This window comes from Gavialis gangeticus, unplaced genomic scaffold (genome assembly GCF_001723915.1).
Source record: "Gavialis gangeticus isolate Ggan-Ray unplaced genomic scaffold, GavGan_comp1, whole genome shotgun sequence".
NCBI classification, from domain to species: domain Eukaryota; kingdom Metazoa; phylum Chordata; order Crocodylia; family Gavialidae; genus Gavialis; species Gavialis gangeticus.
In genome coordinates, this window is record NW_017729018.1 from 11,274,889 (window position 1) to 11,286,307 (window position 11,419).

The 11,419-nt window shown below is 59.0% G+C and overlaps 1 long non-coding RNA gene across 1 annotated transcript in view; it reads right to left on the reverse strand.

Moving 5' to 3' along the window:
* Positions 1-9,374: 9,374 nt before the first annotated feature.
* LOC109294912 overlaps positions 9,375-11,419 on the reverse strand; it is a 7,795-nt gene continuing 5,750 nt past the window's right edge. The window contains exons 2-3 of the long non-coding RNA XR_002096647.1: positions 9,609-11,394; positions 9,375-9,385 (exon numbers count right to left, since the gene is read on the reverse strand). This is a non-coding gene — a long non-coding RNA (uncharacterized LOC109294912). The remainder of the gene's footprint in view (positions 9,386-9,608; positions 11,395-11,419) is intronic.

Consider the following 11,419-nt stretch of genomic DNA (forward strand, 5'->3'; position numbering starts at 1 on the left):
CACTTGTGCAGGGGAACCGATACACACACACACGCCTATACACACATACGCAGTGCTTGCACTCACGCACATGCTGGTCACCAGAGATCAGTGTTGACCAGGCTCCTCGTTTCTGCAAGGGAAACATCAGACATGCACGCATGCGTGCACACACACACACACACACGTACACGCAGGTATGAGTGCACACACAGACACACTGCCAGGGTGAGTCTGGGAAGGCCGGTCCTTTTAGCAAGGGCCAGACCTGCCAGCAAAGGGCCGTGGGCTGGGGGAAGGGTTGTTGTCTGCACAACTGGAGCTGGCATCGGCCTGGCGCCCCTCCTTGGGTGCAATGCTGACTTTGGTCTCCATGCAAACAGATGCACGTTTATTCCCAGAAAGCCCCAACCTTGGTCCCTGCCCTGTGGCCTCTGCCCCACAGATGCTCTGTCTTGGCTGCTGCATGTCCCCCGCTTGCATCCCAGCCGTGGCCTTTCTCCCTGGGACAAGTCACTGTACAGACCGGGATGGGCGGGAGAGCCAGGAGCCCAGCGCTGGGGCTGGGCATGCAGCAGGATCTCACCGATCGGGTGGGGATGGGCTCTCACAGGAGACAGCAGAGCAGCAGGTCACAGGAGAGTGGCTCCAGGAGGCCTTTTGCTCCGGGAGCCAGGCTGAGTGTTAGGGGTTTGCACACTAAGCAGGGATAGACCAAGTTGGTGCCTGGACGGGAGACCGCCCCGGGTGCCCCTAGGCCTTGTGCCCTCTTGCACACGAGCTGCCTGTCCTCACGTGAGCAGCTCCCAGCACAACCCCCCGGTCCCCTCACGTGTGCCAAGTGCCTGACTCACAGGCCCCTTCCTGCTATTTAGCCCATTGCCATGGTACCTGAGCGCCGCGTCCGCGCGCTATTGTTTGCCAGATTAGATTCCGACCGCAGCCACGTTTCCAGCCGGGGCTCGGCGGTTCATAGCGCCGAGGCCAGGCAGGTGGTTTCACGGCCGCGTGCGCGCCTAGAACTGGCTCTTGGCAAAGATTGCAGCCGCTAGGGCCCCGGAGCATGGGGCAGGAGGAGGGTTTGTGGGGCAAAGCCATGCTCCCCCACATTTTCCCCCTTCAAAGCAGAATGCATTTTTAAACAGTCGCTCGCGACCCCTTCAGATATCCTCGCGGCCCGCTTTGGGGGTTAAGAAATGCTGCTCCAGCGAGGGGGGAGCTCACAGCCAGGAGAAGGAAGTGTCCGAGCCACGGGCCCCGAGGGGAGGGGAGCACAGGGGCTGGCGAGACCCGGGGAGCCTGTTGCCCACCCTGCAGAGGGAGCGGCCGGGGCTGGGAGATGTAGAGGTGCAAAGAAGGGCGCACAGAGGAGCCGCCTGGCACAGAGGCAGATTTGGACCATCCTGAGCGCCAAGGAAAGCGAACACGTTCCTGCCAGGGGCCCTTTCGCCCCCATCTCCCCCCTGCCTCCAAACCAGGCGGCTGAGCAGCCCCGCCGGGCACGCTGAACCCAGGGATCCAGCTCCAGACCCCAGGATGTGTTGCTAGGCAACAGGAGGATGCTTTGCCAGGCCAAAATCATAAGCATCGTTTTATTTTATTTGAGGGGAGGTTGGAGGGAGTCGCTCGGGCATCAGAGCCCCTGGGTGGGGGGAAAGCAGCTGCTCAGGCTGCCGCTCCTGGGCACGGCTTGGCTTGGAGATCCCTTCCCCTCCTTCGTATCCGGTGGTCCGCGGACAGCTGGGGCCATCTCGCTGCCTTCCGGCACCGGGGCAGCTGGCTGTAGCCTCACCGGCGCATGCTGGTTGGCTCCAAGCCCCTCTTGCATGGTTAAATCCCCCGCTCCCGGAGTCCCGGGATGCCAGGAAGCTCTTGACTGTCATTTAGCAAGAGGATGGAGGCGTTTGAAGCAAAGACACAGGAACTTGCTGGAGGGGAGGGAGGCTGGGAGGAAAGGATGGGGTCCAGGCCCTGCCCTGTGAACCAGCACTGGGGGTAGGGGGCATGCTGGGGAAGGCCGGTGTCACAGCACAGCACAGCACTGTCCTTCTGGTAGGAAGAGGAAGGTGGGCAACACCCCCAGCCCCCAGCTGAAAGGGGCACTGTGGCCTGTCTCATGTCAGTGCTGCCTTGGCAATACAGAGGGGGCAATAAACAGGGCAGAAGGAGCATCTTCATCTCCAAGTCACCCTGCAGCTACAGAAAGTGGGAAGGGCGGGGGTGCAGCATGGCACGGACGCTGGCACAAAACCCAGGTGCAATCTGAGCCCCACGTACCCCCGACCCCAACAGCCTCCCCATCGCACTGATCCTGCAGGGCCCTTTGCTTGCAGCACAGCTCACTCGCCTCCATAGAGGCCCCCCTCCAGCCCCCCGTGCGAGCGAGGCCGCAGCTAATTCATTCATTCACTCCCCCTCTGCTGATCAGGCTCTCGGCTAAGTGAGCTGCAGGCAATCATCTCGGAAGTTGAGTCTCTGCTTTGTGGGAACAGGAGACTAAAAATAAGCCTGGTTTTGTCTGTACAGGATCTCGCCTTAGTGCGGAGGAGAGGCAGGCCCCGAAGCAGGGGACTGGGAGCCAGGCCTCCTGGGTCCTAGCCCTGAAACTCCCCCGGATCCCCTGCGTATCCTTACACCAGTTGTTCCCCCCCACACACACCACCCTATGTGGCTCAGTGTCCCCACGTGTAAAACCAGGATGAGAGCAGCTCACACTGAGGTGGCATGATGATGGCGGCCTGCATCATCTGTCCAGCCATGCGGCTGCTTCTGGGGTGAAGCCGTGTTGCACAGGAATACTCTCTTAAGGAGAGATGCAGGACATCCACCCAGGGGACTTTGGGCTTGGTTGGGTGGCATCAGGAGGATGAGCAGCTGCATGAGCTTGAGGAGCAGGCAGGTGCTTTCCCCCTGGAGCTAATTATTAGCTCTGTGCCGAATCAGCCCCTCCCAGCTCCGGGGGCTGCACCGTAGAGCTGGGGCCAGAGGGAGAGAGGCTTTTACCCCCCTTTACAGAGCGGGGTGCATTTCTCTGGGTGTTTAGCACCCTGACGCTGTGGGTGCAGCACGGCAGCAAGCCCAGGCAGGTTGTACTGAGGTTGGCACTGAGCCCTGTGGGTGCCCCCACGCCTTCCCCCATGGGCACTTCCTACCAGCCTGTCGGACCAGATCTAGAAAGGATCCAGTCCTCTGGATCCCCTTCGAGAATACAAGCCTTCCCTTCCCTTGGGAAACTGGGCCTAGTAGCGAGCCTGCCAGGATCACGCAGAGAAGCAGGCGATGAGCCGAGGTGTCCCGACTTCCCTCCCCCCGCATCGAGAGCCAAGCCGGGCAGCCTCACGCCATCAACCACGGGTTAACCCTCCTCCCAGGCCGTGGTTCCCAGGCGGATGGGATCCCACGCTTTTGACTCAGACTCGCCTAATGAGCGGGTTGTGTTCCCAGAGCTGCCTGAGGCCACTGGGAAAATAAAACACAAATTCCCCGACACCTGGAAACCCCGAGGTGCGGCTTTGTTGAGCTCTGGGGGTGAGTGGGAGGGAGGAGGGTCTGTTTAATGCTCTCATTCTTCCCTGCTCCCAGAAATGGCAAATTACTAGGTTGGTGGAAATTAGAAAATGGCACGTAGATAACAGACAAAACTCCCCTTTCCGCAGCTTCTGGTTAAAACCTGCAACCTGAGCAGCGGAGGCGGAGGCGGCGGGGGGGGACCCAGGCTCTACAATCAAAATCCAAGGGCAGACTCTCGGCTGCACGGATGTGCGGATGTATCGGCTAATACAGGGGAGGAGATTTTCGGGGCTGAAGCAGGCACCGCCGGGATCTGACAGCATTTATGCTGCATCTCTTCTCAGCCAAATAATTTGTGCTCCGATCCGGGCGCCTGCGGCTCTTGTTGGTTTGGGGCTTGCAAATGCTCCACGGAGGAGACTGTGGTCCCGTGGGAAGGTCTCGGGGGGGCAGGACAGCGTCTGGGATGGTTGGGGTGGAAACATTTTGCCTGTTTCTATCTCCCAGCTTGTCTGTTCCCGGGCTTTGTTTGCATGTAGCGTGTGCGTTACCTGCAGCATGTGCACTGCCGTGGTCTAAGCACAGGTACTGCATTGCTCTCCTCCACTACTGCTGGTGCTGGCAGGTGCTCAGCGCTTCCCAGGTTCGGGCCCCTTGGTGCCACCAGCCCAGGCTCCATTGCCCGCAGTCTCCTCCAGAGCTGGCTGCATGGGGGAGACACTTCAAGGCACCCCCCCCAAGTTCCCTGCTGACCCCCCTAATGAGTGTGACCTATGCCCTGACGTAGGTGGGCACGGATGGGGGGCAGGCATCTCCCTTCCAAAGCTTAACGAGCTGCCCATTAAGAGCCAGGCTGGATCAGAGCCACACGTCCCCCCAGGCCGGAGCCCTGTCCCCAGAGCCAGCTGCCGCCAGAGGCTGTGTGTGCAAGATACAGTCACCCTGGGGTGCTCTGAGCCACATGCAGTGGAGCAGGGGGCTGGTTTGCTCCACTGGTTTGCAAGTCCCTTCCCTTGTTCCCATGGCAGAACCAATACCCACTTCCCAGGCAAGCCCTAAGCAGGGGGCCCGGACTTCAACCCCCCCCCGCCATCTCCACAGAGGGGTGTTAGAGTGTGGCTACTACAGAGCTGCCCCAGCAGTGGCTGAATTGGTGGAGTGGGTGTGTGAAATGGTTATGTTTAAAAACCAGGTGCCGAAGCACCGTAAAATCCCACCCCCACCGTGGGAAAAGCAGGGACTGATGAGCTGTGCCCAGGCCTGAGCGCCACAGATGCTCCCAGCGATTCCATGCGTCAGCCGCTTACCTGCTTTGTGCCTCACTTTTTGTGCGTGTGTGTGTGTATCGGTTCCCACGCGTATGAGTAATGTGATAGGGGCATCCTTAGGGTGACTTGTCCTGTCAATGTTTTGCAGTGGGGATGGTGACTGACACATACAGCGCCTAGCACTGTGCCACCCCTGCTTCCAGGTGACCCGGGCTCTGACAACCGACACCTTGGACTCACCATTCATCGCCTCTTGAGAGGCCGTGGGAAGAAACCGGAGACATTGCGAAGCTGCATCTGTGCGTTAGAAATACCTTTATTGCACTAAAAATGTCGAGTTATTTGTAAAGAAACATTCCATTCATACAGCTTTTTTTTCTCTTTTTTTTTTCGGGTTTTTTTTGTTCCACTCCAAAAAAAGCATCATTTGAAATCCAAACACAGGGATATATCAAAGCGGAGATGGTAGAAAAGAGCCGTGTCAGGCGGGGAACAGAAACACCCCCACACCTTCCTTCCTGCTCACGATCCAGATGCACATGGGGATCACGTGGGAACACGGTGCGCGGGGACGGCCATCTCCAAGGGGCACTTGCACAAACAGGCAGCATCCACGGGTCACTGTGCTGGCCGGGAAGGAGGGAAAGCCGGGCTCGGGCTTCATGCAACGGGAGTGTCCCAGAATGCCTTGCAAAAGCATGCGCTGAGCCACTGCCGCATGCACTCGGTGGCACTCGGTGGGCTCCCCCCGCTGAGCTGGTGACATCCAGTGTGCGGGACCCACCTGCGGTTTAAGGGGAGGTGCACCCTGGCTCTGGTTAGACTGATCAGCGGCACGCTGGCATCAGCCACCCGCAACCAGGATGGGGCTCCGTGCCATGGCTGGGCCATGGACAGAGGCTGACACGCCAGCTCCCACCGGGGCAGAGCCATTTAGCTCAGACAGGCGCATGCATTAAGACACGGAGATCGCAGGCCAGCCCCCCCGGCGGACGACGTGAGGATCCCTGCTCTTTCCACCTGCCTCCTGCCAGCACCGGGTGTCAGGACGCACGTGGGAAATTCAGATTCGACTTGGGAAGACCCAGACCTGAACACTCCCAGTGGCAAAGTGCTCACGAACTAATCTGGGGGGGACTTGGGCTTCCCTGCTACAGGCTTCCTATATGGCCTTGGCCATGTCACTTAGCACCAGAACTAAATCCACCTGCTCCGTGTTGAAGCAGAGGGCAAAATCCGATGCTCAGAAAGTGAACCCCCCCACCCCTGTTTTCTCTTCTGGCCCATCCTGAGGTTTCCCCCTTTCAGCATCACAAAGCAATTCCTTCCCCTTGCACTTGCCTCCATCATACACATATCTGTATACGTATACATATGCATATGCATGTGTATATGCATGTGTATATGCATATGCATGTGCATATCTTTTCTGCTGTAATTAGTAGGAAAATCCCTACAAGCAAAAAGCCTTTCAAACCGGAAAATGGGACTTTTTGCTTCTCGTTTTCAAGCGTCTGCCCCGGGGCATTAGGCAGATCTCAGAATGTCTCTGTTGTCATCGCACGATAAAAGCTGGGGGCTGAGAAGTTTGCAGAGACAAGGCCTTTCCTGGCAAACCGCGGATGAGCTCATGGAACAGCAGGGAAAAGATGACGTGCTGGCAAATTCGCAGAGGTCCGCCTGGCCGATGTGACGGAGGGGATGCATGGGTTGGCAAATGGACCTGACTTGGTCTGCAGAGGCTTGAAATATTGCTGGCTGTCGCGGAAAATAAGCCCCAGACGTGAAGAAACCCAGCGATGGCAAGTGGAAGAGCCAGCGCCGCATGCATCGGCCCCCAGCAGAAGCCTGAGAGGGGCCGGAGCAGCACACGGAGCCCAAAAGCTCCCCCGGACCTAAGGCCTGAGATCCCCTTGACTTTCCTCCAGCTGCAAAGCCTGCCGGAGGCCTCTCTGCAGCGCTCGCCGGCAGCCCAGGCCGCCAGGTGCGATGGGTCAGCACACATGTGATGAGCGTGTCACAACACCGAGTGCTAGGGGCAATTAAAAATAATGTCCCATTGCGACCCGTCGTCTGGGCATCGGCAGCACAGCGGGCGTGCTGCCAAGCCTCCCGCCGCACGGCTTGTGTCTTGTTCCAGCGTGGGGGGGAGAGAAACTGCTTTCCCTAAGCGCAGGAGCACTGCTGTCGGCCTGCCTGAAGGCCCAGCGTGGGCCTTTCCCAATCTTTTATCGACGCTCGTTAGCTCAGATTCCAAGACGAAGCTATTTGAACCCCTGCTTGAACTGGATCTTCCCCCCGCCCATGTCAAAAATACTGCAAATGGGAGTTTCCCGGACACGTCTGCCTGTTTCCCAAGCTGAGAAACTCAACTGAGATTAAGGCCGGACGTTTGGTCTCAATGCATCTGAATTTTCTCCCTCCTCCCCCTGCAAAAAGTAGCTATTGTCAAGAAATACCCACGCCGCTGTAGCCGGCATCTTCAGAGATTGAGAGTTTGACTATGCGCTGTTGAGTCCTGCAGGACGTGGTCCATGCAACATGGATGTCTGAAGGTTTGACTAGGGACGTGACATTGCTGTTCAGCCGGACCCCTGCTCTGGGTAAAACCAGACCAGACCCGATCTTGAGCAGAATCGGTTCGAAGTGCCACACAGCCGCTGCATTTGCACAGCTCTGCTTCTCCCATAGCGGTGATTCTCAGCCGGGTGCCACAGCACCGTGGGGGGGAGCCTTGAGGTCCTTTGAAGGGTGCTGTGAAATAGCAGCACCGTGAGGTGTGCAAACACCTACGCCTGCTTCACGAGATAAGTGCAAGCACCATCTGAAGCGTCACAAACCATCTTCCCTGTCATGGGCGGGCCGCGTGCTTCGCAGTAGAATCGCTTGATCTCCTCTCCATAGGCGAGAAGGAGCGAAAGCAAAGAGCTGGCATTTTCCTGGGGTCAGGGGCTAGGCTCAAGATCACAAGCTCTGGGACGCGGCTGGGAAAGCCCGTTCCCTTTCGCCTCCTTCACAGCTGCAGCCCTGTCAGCAAAAGAAACCTTTCCGAAGCATTTCCCACCGCGGCTGAGAGCAGGAGCAGCCCTGGGGGCACTAGCATCAGGGAAAGCAAAGTCAGCTGGAGACTGACGGGCCCATTTCGGGACAATGCTCGAGATGTCAAAACTCCCCGGCGGGTTTTGTATGCCGCTGGCAGGAAAAGCTGAAAGCTGTCGAGTGAGTCTGCGGAGCGGGCTGGTGTCGACACCCCCCCGAGAGCAGATCAAAGGGTTTGCTATTGGAGCCTGTCTCTTTTCCACTGGCAGCGACTGGAGAGGTCGCCCCAGACATCAGCATCCTGCCCGTCAAGAGCTTGGGCTGGACTGATGCGTCTCTGCTCGGCATCAGGGAAACACCTCTTTTTGATTCATTTTTAAAAAAGCCCTCGTTTTGCTGCAAAACCACCTCTGGTTGGGTGTCCTAACTTCCAGGGGCCAACTGGCCCCATCTCAGCGAACAGGGCTCCTCATGTCCTCCCCTGGGGAGCTCGGGGAGGACTCCTGCTCTCATCTGCGACTCGGTTGACTTAGGCCGCGCTTCCAAGACCGCGGCTCCATCTCTCCTGCTTTGCTGGGGCCGAAGCTGGCTCGGGGCAGGGGGAGCATGAAGCGGGGCTTCGGGGAATGGCTTTGGAGTCACTAAAAGGCTGAAGACCAGGCTCTGGGATATTTGCACAGATACAGCCAAGAGCTGAGATCCTGTCCTCAGGGCCAGGATCTCAGCTCCACCGGTGTCAAGGCAGAGGAACGCCAGCCCTCCTAGACAGACACAAGCCCAGCCAGCGCTCAGCAGTCGCCCGCACCTCGACGGGTCCAGCCCCGGTAGGGATGGGAGACACGCTGCCACAGAGCGTGACTTCTGGGGCTTCACGTGGTCTCTCGGCAGCCGTGGGTCCAAAGCAGATGCGTGATCTGGGCCCCAAAGCAAGCCAGTTGCTTTGGAGCACAGTGGTCCTAACCCAAGGCAGCTCTCCAGGCTCATCCAATAGACCACACATGCCTAAATTTGCCCGACAACCCCTTCGCATCCCCGGTTCTCCTCGGACACCTGTCGGCTTTGCGCACTGGCCGCACAGAGGAGCGCGCGTGGCCGTGGGTGGGGAGAGCCCCTTCGGCATCCTTTTACAAAGCCTCCATAACGAGGAGCATCTCCTGCGAAGGACTCAAACATAACTAACTCCGCCAGGCAAGTAGCTCGGCGCTCCTCGTTAGTGATGTTTCTAAATCAAGGGAACGCAAATCAACGCATTAGCAAATGAATTCATTAGCGGCAGATGCCGGAAGACTATCAACACTCAAAGGCTGGGATGGATGAAGCTCCGTGGCAGGGACCTGACTCTGGCAGGGGACCAAGGGGATGTACATCCGCTCCCTTCCCCCAGGGCTCCTGGGATCAAGGGCAAGGAGACGGGCACTTCGGGACCAGCCGGGCTCTGCGGTTGGGTAGGATCAGGATGGACCTGGAGCAGATCCCGCTCTAAATGCACTCCAGATCGCTTTGACCTTGTGCCCCGAGCCAACCCCATGGCCACAGAGGGAAGGCTTTCCCTCGATGCAGCCGGCTTGGGAAGAGGCCCCACACGGCACCTGTCAGAGGAGCAAGAACAGCCCCCGAGCTGCGGCACCGTCCTGCATTCGTCGCCTCCCACTGCCCTGACGTTGCCCGCTGGGGCCAAGGCCAGAGGGTCTCATGGGAGCAAACTTCAGCAGCCCCCAGTACTGGGAGTAATGGAAACCTCTATCAGAAAGCAGCCGGCCCCCTTCTGCAGATCATCCCAGGAGCCACTGGTCGGTCGGGCGTCCTCCCCACCTGCTTTGGGGACCGGTGCTCAGCACCTCGAGCTGGGTGGAATAGGACAGCGCTTAGACACCAAACAGCTGGGCGACGCTCTTGCCAAGGCTGCTTTGTGAGATGGAGAGCAGCTATAAAGGCTCCCCTGATCCACCTGCTAGCAGTCTCCGGCTGGGGCTTCTCTGGCGTTCCCAGCCTCTCCTCATCGCGTTCCTGCTTTCTGTGTCGGGGTGCGTGTTTTAAACTCACAAGCTTGGAAAACAAAAGATAAAACCAAACGACCCGGTAACGAACCTATGGATATTATGCTCCCCCCTCCCCCACCTACAACATGCCATGCAAATATTGAAAGATGAAAACCCGTGCCTTGCGCGAGCCCCCTCAACCCTCCCCCCCCACCACTTATTTACACCCAGAAGTAAAATACAGTGGGAAAGATCAGCTCCAAATATAAATAGCTTGCACTGAAATCTCTGCAGCGACCATCTGCCACACAGTGCAGAGAAGTAGCAGCACACGCCGCCGGCAAAGGTTAGCGCACAAAAAGGGACCGGTGATCGGCGTGTGTGTATGTGCATGTGTGTTGTGTGTGGATGGGGGGGTTGGGGGGGGGCTGGTGTAGCCCTCTCCCCAGACACGCAGAGGACCTGACGCAGTGTGAGCATCGCAGGGAGCAATGGAGCAAAAAGGGGCTTGGTTGTTCCACCCCCCGCCCCACTCCAGATGATGGGCCCTATATATCCCTCCTGGGTCTGGCTGCCTCCTGGTTGCAAAGCCATGTCCAGGGGGAGACGGTGAAAGGCATCAATTTGCCCCCCCTAAGATGCACAAGGCAACGGGGAACCCTCAGAAGCCCCCCGGCCTTCCCCAGGGGCCGGCGTCTGCTTGCCCCCAAAGGGAAAGGGGCTCTCGGGACACTGCGGCAGCCGCCACCGACGGGCAGCGAAGATCTCCCGGCGAGGCAGGGCCAGGCTGGAGAGATGCGCTCCCCACCATCCCCCACCGGCTCGGTGTCAGCCCATTGTCTGATTTGATTATTCAAATGAGTCGGCAGTGAAAACGCACCCGGTTCCTAGCAGGACCGGGGAGGAGAGGAGGGCCGCTGCGCGCCAGCTGCCTGCTGTCAGCCCCAATTCCCGCCGCGCGATGTGAACAAGGAGGGGGGAAAAGAAAAAAAGAGGCTGGGAGGGTTTCTGTGGGGGTCCATCCCCCAGGGTCTGGTGCCTGCGAAGCTGGGGTGTTGCTCAGCCCCTTGGTTTCTGCAGAGAGGCTGGTTCAAACACCCCCCGCTACTCCAGCCTGCGCTAAATTAACCTGCAGGCAGCTCCAGCTGCATGCGAAGCTCTGGCTGCCGCGCGCCAGGCTCTGCGCCCAGAGTAGGTTATCAGCCGGGAGGCAAATCCAGCTCCATTAATGCTCCCTTACACTCGGCCGCCCCCTCTCTCCCCGCAGCACTCCCAGGTGAGGTCAGGCTGGGTCCCGGGCCTCACTTCCCGGCCTCAAGCTGGCGGGGCTGGGACCGGATCCACCCCAGGTTCGTCGGCCCTGGTGCTTTGTGCCATGCTGAGCGGGGCGTGGGAATCCTGCAGCGGGGTGCAATGCAGCCCCTGGGCTCAGAGGAGTGGGGCCGAGACGTGAGCTTTCCTAGCAGCAGACAAAGGAAGGGGCCCGCGGAGCAGAGAGGGGATGCAGGTGCCTGCCGGAGGGCTGCAATCTCTTTGCCGCAGCACCCTGAGGACAGGGGTCCCGGGCCCGAGGCGCTTTGAGGGGCCTGATTCAGAGGCTGCTGAGAGATGGGACGCACCTGGTTCAGGATCGGGCTCCCCGGG